Here is a 15,000-nt window from a genome sequence, read left to right as displayed (position 1 = left end):
ATGACTGTTGGATTGGAGCTAATGACAAGTCCTGGAGTCTGATCTGCTCTGACAACAGTTACTCTGTCAGGCACAATAATAAGTCCACTACCATAGACATCCCCTCCTCCAGCTCCCACAGAGTAGGAGTGTATCTGGACTGGCCAGCCGGCACTCTGTCCTTCTACAGAGTCTCCTCTGACACACTGACCCACCTGAACACATTCCACTCCACATTCACTGAGCCCCTCTATTCAGGGTTTGGGGTTCATGTTGGCTCCTCAGTGTCCCTGTAAATAACAACCATGGTAACACTGACACACACACACACACACTGGATAGACACACACTGGACACACACACATACACACTGGACACACACACACACACACACACACACACACACACACACACACACACACACACACACACACACACACACACTGGACACACATACACACTGGACACACATACACAGACACACACACATACACACACACACACACACACACACACACACACACACACACACACACACACTGGACACGCACATACACACTGGACACACACACACACTGGACACACACACTGGACACACTGACAAACACACTGGACAAGCACACACACACACTGGACACACACACTCTAGACACACACATACACACTGGACACACACACATACACACATGACACACACACATTCACACTGGACACACACACACACCTGACACACACACAAACTGGACACACACACACACACACACTGGACACACACACACACACACACACACACACACACACACACACACACACACTGGACACACACACACTGAACATACATACACACACACTGGACACACACACACACACACTGAACACACACACACAAACTGGACACACACATACACACTGGACAAACACACATACACACTGGACAAACACACACAGACACAGGACACACACAATGGACACACACACACACACACTGGACACACACACATACACAGAGGACACACACACTGGACACACACACACACTGGACACACACACACACACACACACTGAACACACACACACACACTGGACACACACACACACACACACACACACACACACACACTGAACACACACACACATACACACTGGAAACATACACACTGGACACACACACACACACGCTGGACACACACACACACACACACACTGGACACACACACACACACACTGGACACACAAACACTGGACACACGCACACACACTGGACACACAAAAAACACACTGCACACACACACACACACACACACACACACACACTGGACACACACACACACACACTGGACACACACACACACACTGGACACACACACTGGACAAACACACACACTCACACACACACAATGGACACACACACTGGACACCACACACCTGACACACACACATACTGAACACACACACACTGGACACACACACACTGGACACACACACACACACACTGGACACACACACACTGGACTCACACACTGGACACACACACACACACTGGACACACACACACACTGGACACACACACACACACACCGAACACACACACTGGACACACACACACACACACACACACACACCCTGGACACACACACATACACACTGGACAAACACACACACAGACACACACACTGGACACACACACATTAGACACACACACTGGACAAACACACACACACACACACAATGGTCACACACACACACTGGACACACACACACACACACACTGGACACCACACACTTGACACACACACACACACACATACACACAATGGACGCACACACACTAGACACACACACACTGGACACACACACACTGAACATGCACACACACACACTGGACACATTTCATGTGTAGGATTTTGATGAAAGGAAATCCCATATAGCCTACTGGACAGGACTTTGCTATGGCATCTTCTGTTTGGGTGTCTCAGGTCAGGTCTGAGCCATGATCAGAATGTGTCTCTGTGTCTATTTCCAGCCCTGCCATTTCTACCTGTCCTGATCTAGTGTTTCACCCCTGACCTCCTCACACCGTCTCACTGTCCATGTCTGCTTTTAGCTCCCACCTCTACTTCACTGTGTTATAATGGACCTTATGCTTGTTATGTCACCTCTGGAACAAGTTATCAAACACACTGACCTTTCTGACCCTATCCCATGGCCCTACTTTCTACAACTGAACATTTAAATTCCTCTATGAGTTTTGGTTAGTGTCCATTTACTTATCTATGTATTTGTTGTATATTGGGGTTGTGCTGCAGAGCATCATGGGGGTTTGTATGTGTTGAGATGATCACGTTCCAGATAAATGGTTGAACTGATTCCTGTCTCCCGTCTCATCATTATTGATTTGTTATACAGACGTGGTTATGAAACCCACGAGACATAACAACAGATTGGTGATGAGTAAGTCTGAATCTACAGGAACTATTCTGTCTGGAAGAAGTGGGTTTTTACAACTGTTTAAAACTGTTATTTTCTGTGGTACAGAATAGGCTAATGTTAGCACAGTGTATTGATAGCAGAGGCAAGTGCATAGTCCAGCTAGCTAAGAGAGAGTTAGCATCGTCATGGACGGCAGAAAAGGACTGGAGACGGACGTCTGAGCGGGAAAACAAAATGATTAAAAAGGGAGGAATATACAGTGATTAAAGGAAATGACATTTATTCAACTGTGAAGACGAACGTTGGAATTAAAACTGCTAAAAGAGTGAATTTGAGGAGGAAACGTCAGTGAGTGAAGTGAATGAAGATCACGTGACTGAGGAAAATATTGCTGTGGTTGAGGACAATATTGAAGTGAGTGACAATCAGGAGCCTATTGAGAAATGAAAAATGGCTGGAATTGTTGGAAACATTGGACAGTTTGATGAAAGTATTGAGCAGTGGAGCTCATATACAGAACGGTTGAAATATTTTGTTCTTGCAAATGACATTGATGAGGACAACATTGTGCCTACATGTTTTAGTATAATGGGGCAAAATACATTTAATTTACTAGGCAGCCTGCTACAGCCAGACTGTAACGTGACGCTGGGAGTCAGGAAGCAAGTAAAGGAAGTTAATTTAATAATACATAGAACAAAACAAGAAACAGGAGTAGCGTACAGACATGAAGCCCTGAAACAGAATCAATAACGCCTGGGGAAGGAACCAAAGGGAGTGACTGATATAGGGGACGTAATCAGGAAGGTGATGGAGTCCAGGTGAGTCTGATTGGTCGCAGGGGGCGTAACGATGGTAACAGGTGTGCATAATAATGAGCTGACTGGTGACCTGGTACGCCGGAGAGGGAGTATACGTGACACAGACAGAACAGGTAATAAGACGTGTGGGGATATTGGGGAGATACTTCAGTAGAATTTACCTGGTCCTGACTTCAATTAAACTCTGTCTGGGAAACCGCCCCTCAGTCTCTCATCTACTCTGAGCTCAGATGGGGAAACATGAGAAGAGTTTCATTCAAAAACGCTATATATCACTTTTCATAAGTTTTGTTAAATTAGCCTTTATTGTTTAAAGAAATTATGAAAGAGATTGGTGTGTTTTTTCACTATCTAATCATGATATGGGGTTGTTCAATGACAGACATGTATTGATCAGGTTGAATCACATAGCCTACTGATGCTCAGGTTGAATCACATAGCCTACTGATGCTCAGGTTGAATCACATAGCCTACTGATGCTCAGGTTAAATCACATTCCCTACTGATTCTCAGGTTGAATCACATAGCCTACTCATGCTCAGGTTGAATCACATAGCCTACTGATGCTCAGGTTGAATCACATAGCCTACTGATGCTCAGGTTGAATCACATAGCCTACTGATGCTCAGTTTGAATCACATAGCCTACTGATGCTCAGGTTAAATCACATAGCCTACTGATGCTCAGGTTGAACAACATAGCCTACTGATGCTCAGGTTGAATCACATAGCCTAGTGATGCTCAGGTTGAATCACATAGCCTACTGATGCTCAGGTTGAATCACATAGCCTACTCATGCTCAGGTTGAATCACATAGCCTACTCATGCTCAGGTTGAATCACATAGCCTACTGATGCTCAGGTTGAATCACATAGCCTACTCATGCTCAGGTTGAATCACATAGTCTACTCATGCACAGGTTGAATCACATAGCCTACTCATGCTCAGGTTAAATCACATAGCCTACTGATGCTCAGGTTGAATCACATAGCCTACTGATGCTCAGGTTGAATCACATAGCCTACTGGTGCTCAGGTTGAATCACATAGCCTACTCATGCTCAGGTTGAATCACGTAGCCTACTCATGCTCAGGTTGAATCACATAGCCTACTGATGCTCAGGTTGAATCACATAGCCTACTGATGCTCAGGTTGAATCACATAGCCTACTGATGCTCAGGTTGAATCACATAGCCTACTCATGCTCAGGTTGAATCACATAGCCTACTGATGATCAGGTTGAATCACATAGCCTACTCATGCTCAGGTTGAATCACATAGCCTACTGATGATCAGGTTGAATCACATAGCCTACTGATGTCAGGTTGAATCACATAGCCTACTGATGCTCAGGTTGAATCACATAGCCAACTGATGCTCAAGTTGAATCACATAGCCTACTCATGCTCAGGTTGAATCACATAGCCTACTCATGCTCAGGTTGAATCACATAGCCTACTGATGCTCAGGTTGAATCACATAGCCTAGTGATGCTCAGGTTGAATCACATAGCCTACTCATGCTCAGGTTGAATCACATAGCCTACTGATGCTCAGGTTGAATCACATAGCCTACTGATGCTCAGGTTGAATCACATAGCCTACTCATGCTCTGGTTAAATCACATAGCCTACTCATGCTCAGGTTGAATCACATAGCCTACTGATGCTCAGGTTGAATCACATAGCCTACTGATGCTCAGGTTGAATCACATAGCCTACTGATGCTCAGGTTGAATCACATAGCCTACTGATGCTCAGGTTGAATCACATAGCCTACTGATGCTCAGGTTGAATCACATAGCCTACTCATGCTCAGGTTGAATCACATAGCCTACTGATGCTCAGGTTGAATCACATAGCCTACTGATGCTCAGGTTGAATCACATAGCCTACTCATGCTCAGGTTGAATCACATAGCCTACTCATGCTCAGAGCCTACTGCTGCTCAGTTTGAATCACATAGCCTACTGATGCTCAGGTTGAATCACATAGCCTACTGATGCTCAGGTTGAATCACATAGCCTACTCATGCTCAGGTTGATTCACATAGCCTACTCATGCTCAGAGCCTACTGATGCTCAGTTTGAATCACATAGCCTACTGATGCTCAGGTTGAATCACATAGCCTACTCATGCTCAGGTTGAATCACATAGCCTACTGATGATCAGGTTGAATCACATAGCCTACTGATGCTCAGTTTGAATCACATAGCCTACTCATGCTCAGGTTGAATCACATAGCCTACTGATGCTCAGGTTGAATCACATAGCCTACTGATGCTCAGTTTGAATCACATAGCCTACTGATGCTCAGTTTCAATCACATAGCCTACTGATGCTCAGGTTGAACAACATAGCCTACTGATGCTCAGGTTGAATCACATAGCCTAGTGATGCTCAGGTTGAATCACATAGCCTACTGATGCTCAGGTTGAATCACATAGCCTACTCATGCTCAGGTTGAATCACATAGCCTACTCATGCTCAGGTTGAATCACATAGCCTACTGATGCTCAGGTTGAATCACATAGCCTACTCATGCTCAGGTTGAATCACATAGTCTACTCATGCACAGGTTGAATCACATAGCCTACTCATGCTCAGGTTAAATCACATAGCCTACTGATGCTCAGGTTGAATCACATAGCCTACTGATGCTCAGGTTGAATCACATAGCCTACTGGTGCTCAGGTTGAATCACATAGCCTACTCATGCTCAGGTTGAATCACGTAGCCTACTCATGCTCAGGTTGAATCACATAGCCTACTGATGCTCAGGTTGAATCACATAGCCTACTGATGCTCAGGTTGAATCACATAGCCTACTGATGCTCAGGTTGAATCACATAGCCTACTCATGCTCAGGTTGAATCACATAGCCTACTGATGATCAGGTTGAATCACATAGCCTACTCATGCTCAGGTTGAATCACATAGCCTACTGATGATCAGGTTGAATCACATAGCCTACTGATGTCAGGTTGAATCACATAGCCTACTGATGCTCAGGTTGAATCACATAGCCAACTGATGCTCAAGTTGAATCACATAGCCTACTCATGCTCAGGTTGAATCACATAGCCTACTCATGCTCAGGTTGAATCACATAGCCTACTGATGCTCAGGTTGAATCACATAGACTAGTGATGCTCAGGTTGAATCACATAGCCTACTCATGCTCAGGTTGAATCACATAGCCTACTGATGCTCAGGTTGAATCACATAGCCTACTGATGCTCAGGTTGAATCACATAGCCTACTCATGCTCTGGTTAAATCACATAGCCTACTCATGCTCAGGTTGAATCACATAGCCTACTGATGCTCAGGTTGAATCACATAGCCTACTGATGCTCAGGTTGAATCACATAGCCTACTGATGCTCAGGTTGAATCACATAGCCTACTGATGCTCAGGTTGAATCACATAGCCTACTGATGCTCAGGTTGAATCACATAGCCTACTCATGCTCAGGTTGAATCACATAGCCTACTGATGCTCAGGTTGAATCACATAGCCTACTGATGCTCAGGTTGAATCACATAGCCTACTCATGCTCAGGTTGAATCACATAGCCTACTCATGCTCAGAGCCTACTGCTGCTCAGTTTGAATCACATAGCCTACTGATGCTCAGGTTGAATCACATAGCCTACTGATGCTCAGGTTGAATCACATAGCCTACTCATGCTCAGGTTGATTCACATAGCCTACTCATGCTCAGAGCCTACTGATGCTCAGTTTGAATCACATAGCCTACTGATGCTCAGGTTGAATCACATAGCCTACTCATGCTCAGGTTGAATCACATAGCCTACTGATGATCAGGTTGAATCACATAGCCTACTGATGCTCAGTTTGAATCACATAGCCTACTCATGCTCAGGTTGAATCACATAGCCTACTGATGCTCAGGTTGAATCACATAGCCTACTGATGCTCAGTTTGAATCACATAGCCTACTGATGCTCAGTTTCAATCACATAGCCTACTGATGCTCAGGTTGAATCACATAGCCTACTGATGCTCAGGGTGAATCACATAGCCTACTCATGCTCAGGTTGAATCACATAGCCTACTGATGATCAGGTTGAATCACATAGCCTACTGATGCTCAGTTTGAATCACATAGCCTACTCATGCTCAGGTTGAATCACATAGCCTATTGATGCTCAGTTTGAATCACATAGCCTACTCATGCTCAGGTTGAATCACATAGCCTATTGATGCTCAGGTTGAATCACATAGCCTACTGATGCTCAGGTTGAATCACATAGCCTACTCATGCTCAGAGCCTACTGATGCTCAGTTTGAATCACATAGCCTACTGATGCTCAGGTTGAATCACATAGCCTACTCATGCTCAGGTTGAATCACATAGCCTACTGATGATCAGGTTGAATCACATAGCCTACTGATGCTCAGTTTGAATCACATAGCCTACTCATGCTCAGGTTGAATCACATAGCCTATTGATGCTCAGGTTGAATCACATAGCCTACTGATGCTCAGGTTGAATCACATAGCCTACTGATGCTCAGGTTGAATCACATAGCCTACTGATGCTCAGGTTGAATCACATAGCCTACTGATGCTCAGGTTGAGTCATAGACTCCATCCATTTTGTAGGCCACCTCACATCTTATCCACATTATCCTATGAACTTGATTGTAATAAAGTATTACAATGTTTTCCTCAGGTGGTTGAGTGTTGATGTGTTCAGACCACTGATGCCGGCCCATACTGGTTAATGCAAAGATGGTGGTAGCGCTATGCTACTCTGATCAATCCAGTCCTTGTCCCTCCACTCAGGTGGTCTACTGTGATCAATCCAGTCCTTGTCCCTCCACTCAGGTGGTCTACTCTGATCAATCCAGTCCTTGTCCCTCCACTCAGGTGGTCTACTGTGATCAATCCAGTCCTTGTCCCTCCACTCAGGTGGTCTACTCTGATCAATCCAGTCCTTGTCCCTCCACTCAGGTGGTCTACTCTGATCAATCCAGTCCTTGTCCCTCCACTCAGGTGGTCTACTGTGATCAATCCAGTCCTTGTCCCTCCACTCAGGTGGTCTACTCTGATCAATCCAGTCCTTGTCCCTCCACTCAGGTGGTCTACTGTGATCAATCCAGTCCTTGTCCCTCCACTCAGGTGGTCTACTCTGATCAATCCAGTCCTTGTCCCTCCACTCAGGTGGTCTACTGTGATCAATCCAGTCCTTGTCCCTCCACTCAGGTGGTCTACTCTGATCAATCCAGTCCTTGTCCCTCCACTCAGGTGGTCTACTCTGATCAATCCAGTCCTTGTCCCTCCACTCAGGTGGTCTACTGTGATCAATCCAGTCCTTGTCCCTCCACTGAGGTGGTCTACTGTGATCAATCCAGTCCTTGTCCCTCCACTCAGGTGGTCTACTGTGATCAATCCAGTCCTTGTCCCTCCACTCAGGTGGTCTCAAGCTCTATTACAGTAAGTCAATCATCAACACAGATTGACACAAACCCTCTACATACTTGAGTTTCTCCAGTCTGCAGTGTGGATCCTCCAGTCCAGCAGAGAGCAGTCTGACTCCTGAGTCTCCTGTGCGATTGTTACTCAGATCCAGCTCTCTCAGGTGTGAGGGGTTTGACCTCGGTCATCCAACTTGTAATCCTAAATCGGGAAATTGTCCCTCTTTCTAGCTCCGACCTGAAAGTCACTAACGTCATGATTCGACCTTGTTTTTTTCTGAGTTCCCAGTTGTCTTGAAAGCACCATAAATCCAGAGAATGCCAGACTTTGATGACAAAGTTTGATGACAAAATTTGCCCACGAAGGACCGCCGCGCCAAGCAAGCAAGCAAGCAAGCAAGCAAGCAAACATAGCTACACACATTAATACCAGAGACAATATCAGCATGTGAAGTAGCTAGTTAGCTGTAAAATCGCCTAAACAAACTGCACTATCAATTTAGGGGTCTACAATCTCACCATGTTCAACCTGCAGATCGATGTGCCTCACAGAGTGGAGCCTGACGTTCACAACGGCAGAGATACTTTTGAGGAGATTGGGAAACTCCATTGGACTCCTGGTAATGCCCAATGTGTACATTGCCCATGCTACATCCATGGGCCGCGCGGTGCATTCTGGGCGATTCTGGGACAAGGAGAGCTCTCCTTCAAGGAGTGAATGGGAGGCAATTGAGTGCTACCTAAAAAAAAAAAAACATTAGCACGAATTTCGTCAACAAGGTACAACATTACGAATCTTTTCCGAGTTATGATATAATTGATCTCTTTATATCTGTAATATTGTATAGCTTTGGAATCGTCACATTATGTACTTTCGAGGAAAATACGCACGTTTCTCGACTCATACCCTGACTTTGAGAAGGGATTGCGTGACGATTAGTTTAGCAACCGCGTGACGCTGCATGACGTGTCATGCCCAATGTGATTCCTATCTGTTTTCTCTAATATCTCTGGCAACGGCACCAGGGGCAGACAAATAGGAGAAATGTGCTAGACAGATGGTTTTATTTGGTTTTATTTCCTGCAGTGTCTATTCATTGTCCAAACGCACGGCTGCTTTTTGCTTGCTCCTGACTGCTATAGAGTTAGTACACATCATTCCCAAACATTCAAAATAATTGATTAAAATGTGAAAATGAACATTTCTAAGTGGTCACTTGTCAGAAAATGTTTTAAAAGTATCATATTATTCCCGGGGGTGTATAATGCATTTAATTCAGTTGACTGATTTCCTTATATGAACTGTAACTCAGTAAAATCTTTGAAATTGTTTGCTGTTGCATTTATATTTTTGAGAGAAAGACTGCGAGAGAGTTCTGGCATGTGCATTGATTTAAAGCAACGATATTCAAGTGATAGGCTGTTTTAAAACTCTGCCGCTGCAATAAATAAAAATATAAGTATTTTTACAATAAAACATGTGCCCCCCCCCCCCCCTCGAAACCAGATGTAGATGTGTAAATTAGACTCGCATTCTGTCCTTATGTTACTGTAGCAACAGTTACCATGATGAGATGGTAGGTATACATGCATTGTGCTGCGCTCCATCCTGAGAGGTGCTCTGTCCCCACCCGGAGGGTTGATGATTGATCATGCAGATAGCAGAGACAAGGCCGTCGATAAGACAGATTTAGACATTGCATATAATTTAACAGTTCCATTTTACATTTTGCTGTTAATATAAACAATGTATTATAATCGACCGGTTTGTGCATTTGAACGGTAGTGGGTTTGAACAGTAGATCTCGGTAACCCGGTTCCCGCTATTCAACCCTAATCACCATGCACTTGTCGTATCGGATGAATGGTGGCCATTATTGCTGTCAACAAAGAGTCCGTTTTATGCTGCATCGTGTTAGAGGCTTTTATTAAAATCACGAGGTTACAGCATAAATGACAGGTGACATGACACCCGGAGAACGGCTCCCCCGATTGCCATGGCCGTTCTGACTTCTTCTTCGTTTAACCCCCCTATTTATAAACAACGAAGCTGACCTCTTCTGGCCAATCCCCAGTCTCCCCTGTCTACAAGACACTTCCGGTCTGTTGGATGTGGCGTTACACCTAAAACATTCCCTCTTGATACCAACATAAACACCATTCCATTTCTTCATGAAAAACATTTAACAAAGGCATAATCTTCAGATACGATACACTCCTTAAATATCTCAGTGTCAGTGAAGAACTTGGTGTGTTAAGTTAAAACCAGGGCTCTAATTGAGAGGGTATGTGAGTGTATTGTGGCTTTTGTTAAAGAAAATGGCTGATTATATAAAGCGATCTATATGCCAGAAACAAGCTGTAAAATGCAGGCGAAAGACGTGACCGATGCATATTGGACATCTTTGATTTATCTATGATATTCAGAGGCTGCACAACATTTTATAGGATAAACAAAATGGACTTTGCTCAAGCAATGTGTGATTCTGTCACCATCAATTGATGTTCGACATTTCAACCGGCTGTTAAACAACATACTAACTCTAAATGAGTCAGGAGCAAGCCAGGTAGCCTAAGGAACGAAAATGAATTATTTAGGCTGTATTATTATTATTATTCCAAGGCTATAGCCTGCCATTTAAGAAATCAATTGTGAAGCATTTCAAATCAAAATCAAATGAAATTGTATTGGTCACATGCACATATTTAGCAGATGTTATTGCGGGTGCAGCGAAATGCTTGTATTTCTAGCTCCGACAGTGGAGTAGTATTTAACAATTCACAACAGTACACACTAATCTAAAAGTAGAAGAATGGAATTAAGAAATATATAAATATTAGGACGAGCAATGTCGGAGTGGCATAGACTAAGATACAGTAGAATAGAATAGAATACAGTATATACATATGAGATGAGTAAAGCAGTATGTAAACATTATTAAAGTGGTTAGTGTTCCATTATTAATGTCCCCAGTGATTCCATGTCTGTGTATATCGGGCGGCAGCCTCTAAGGTGCAGGGTTGAGGAACCGGGTGGTAGTGTTCCATTATTAATGTGGCCAGTGATTCCATGTCTGTGTATATCGGGCGGCAGCCTCTAAGGTGCAGGGTTGAGGAACCGGGTGGTAGCTGCCTAGTCATGACATGTAGCATTGGTCACATGCTGCATGCTGGCAGGAGCATTCAGCATTTCAACAACACATGAACAACAGCACTTCAACAACATGCCTATACATTGAGCATTTAGGCTGTATAAAACGCATGCCTTATTAAGCTATACAGTGCCTTTGAATTTACTTTTTAGAAACACGAGTTTGGCCAGTCTTTGGTTTGAGGATCATGTGGTGAAATTGTACATGAAGAGATGGACGCATCTTGTAATTGACAGATGCAGGGAAAGGAGCATCTCTTTATCAAATCCTCCTTCAGAGTCACATGCAGGTAAAACATTGTGATTTCTATATAGTGCTGTATCTGAAATAGCATATTCTGCAGTTTCTATGACACTTACCTTTATCAAATAAATCTCAACATTCAAGAGGTGCAGCTCTATTTCCAAATGTCAATTTTCTCAACAATATCTGTGCTGTCAATGTATTTATCACATGACCACTCCAGCAGCAGCATTGCTATGGCAACTAAGCAGAAACTAGTAACATCATCCAGTTAAAATATGCTGTTCTGTCGTCAATGGATGAATGGCCAATAGAAACCAGATAGAAACTGATAATGATGCATGTGACTTCTGCATAATGGTGCGATACTTCTTCATGTAATTAATCCTTTACAATAGTTTATGCACTATTTATCAATCGTTTATTTAACAAACCATGTTTGCACACCTTGCACCTTGCTGGTTGATATGCATCTGATGCATATGCTAAAGTGGACGCCTGGTAACTTTCTCTAGCGGGTTCTTATATGCTGAAAGAACAGGCGGTTCTAGTGTTAAGGACTGGTAGATGGGTGTTGCTCATGCATTCACTCATGCTGACCGGCTCCAGTACTTTGTTCTTGACTAAAGCGTCCAAGTCAGCCTTGACTTCTGGTCTGATAGCATAAGGTACAGGTCCTGCTTTCAGAAACGTTGGTTTGCTGTCTGGCTTAATGCTAAGCTTCCCTGTAATGTCGTTCATACTACCCAGATGTCCATTAAAGACTTCTCCATGTTTCTTTAAGATGGCAGGTAGGTCTGTGTCTCCATGTGTCATTGTATGCACTGATGGCCAGTCCAGTGTGATTTTCTCCAACTATGAACATCCCAGTAGTGATGCATAGTCTCCTTTCACAATATAGAGTGGCAGCTTTTCAGTTTGTCTGTTTACCTGAACTGTCACATCAGTGATGTCTCTCACAGCAAGAGATTAACCTGTGTAAGTCTTTAACACGAGGTGCGCTGGTTGAAGTGGAAGGTGTTTCAGTGTCTTTTTTCTGACACAAGAGATACAGCTGCCCCTGTGTCAATCTCCATACCCACCGGCTGTTCCTCTAGCAAGGGGGAGACATAGTAGCCGTGCAGCCCGCCAGGAAAAAGTCAGGATTTTCAGTGTGACTTCCTCGTCTGATGAGTCACTCACCTCAGTGTTCTCTTACTCAACAGTGTGAACATGTCTATGTGTCTTTCATTGGAATGTCTGTTTCTTGTTTTCTGTTTTTTCTGTTCTCTGTTCTCTTTTTGTTTCTGGAGACTTGTTCGATGTGGCCCTTTTTACCACAGGCTGGACAATCCATGTCCTTCCACCAGCATGTAGAAGCCTGATGTCCCTTTTTACCACAGGCTGGACAATCCATGTCCTTCCACCAGCATGTAGACGTCTGATGTCCCACCTTGCCTGTCAGGGTGTCAGTGTGATGCGGTAGGACGAAGTCAGGCGCAGGACACAGAGCTAATCGAAAACGTACTTTACTCGTAGGTAACGTACATAACATGACCTCCACGCAGGGAGGAAACAAACCCGCTCACCAGACGACAACCAAACATGAACAAACATGCACAAAACACAGTGGGAGGCAGAGGGTTAAATAGGGAAGTAATCAATACATAATGGGAACCAGGTGTGAACATTAAAGACAAAACAAGTAGAACACAGAAACTTAGATCGGTAGCAGATGAACGCCGAAGCCCGAGCAAGGAGGAGGAGCAGCCTCGGCTGAAACCGTGACATTGCCACAGTGGAAGCATGTGACTTGATTTCCCGGTCTCTGATTTTCAGTTGAAACTCTGTGATCAACTTTTTATTTATTTGAAAGGAACACAGACAAGAACAAATAGCAGCAGTAATGGTTATACAGCTAGAGACACAATACTGTTAAAATATATATCAGAACAAATAGCAGCAGGAATGGTTATACAGCTAGAGACACAATACTGTTAAAATATATATCAGTATATTATGGAAACTAGTTATTGCAGATAAATACAATTATAATAAACCACATATACAATCACCCACCTCAGCTGCATCAACCCACCCTCCAACCCCTCCTGGGACCACCATAACCCACCCTCCAACCCCTCCTGGGACCACCCCAACCCACCCTCAAACCCCTCATGGGACCACCCCAACCCACCCTCCAACCCCTCCTGGGACCACCCCAACCCACCCTCCAACCCCTCCTGGGACCACCCCAACCCACCCTCCAACCCCTCCTGGGACCACCCCATCCCACCCTCCAACCCCTCCTGGGACCACCCCAACCCACCCTCCAACCCCTCCTGGGACCACCCCAACCCACCCTCCAAACCCTCCTGGGACCACCCCAACCCACCCTCCAACCCCTCCTGGGACCACCCCAACCCACCCTCCAACCCCTCCTGGGACCACCCCAACACACCCAACCTGATCTCCATTAAATTAAATACTAAATCAAGGTACACATTTGCACAAAAATGATCATGAACGGTCAATCTGTTGGGTAAAACCAACTACAGGAGTTATTTTATGGTTTCAGCTGCAATTGTTGTTTGGCTAGCCCCATGGATCCTAGCAGTGGATAGTTCTAAATAAATGATATCTATAAAAGTGTTGATCCAATGAGGTGTGGTGGTTGCCATCTTAGTTCCAACATCTTTTTAGCTGCTGTCCAACCTGACAACATTATACGTCTTTGCTGTAATGACAGTGGTGAATTATCATTCAGTAATAACAGTTTGGGGGAACAAGGTATGAGGATACCTCTTTCCAAAACATGTCCCCTGGTCACTCCCAGTACATATAATTAAAGGAGTCCAAGGCACCTTGATTACATAGATCACACAGAGGAGCGGTTGTGATTTCTATTAAATGATGTTTTCTAGGTGGAAGGTTTACCCTGTGTATGAGATTA

This window comes from Coregonus lavaretus (assembly GCF_964263955.1).
Source record: "Coregonus lavaretus genome assembly, chromosome: 2".
Taxonomy (NCBI): Eukaryota; Metazoa; Chordata; class Actinopteri; order Salmoniformes; family Salmonidae; genus Coregonus; species Coregonus lavaretus.
This window is presented reverse-complemented; position numbering follows the sequence as displayed.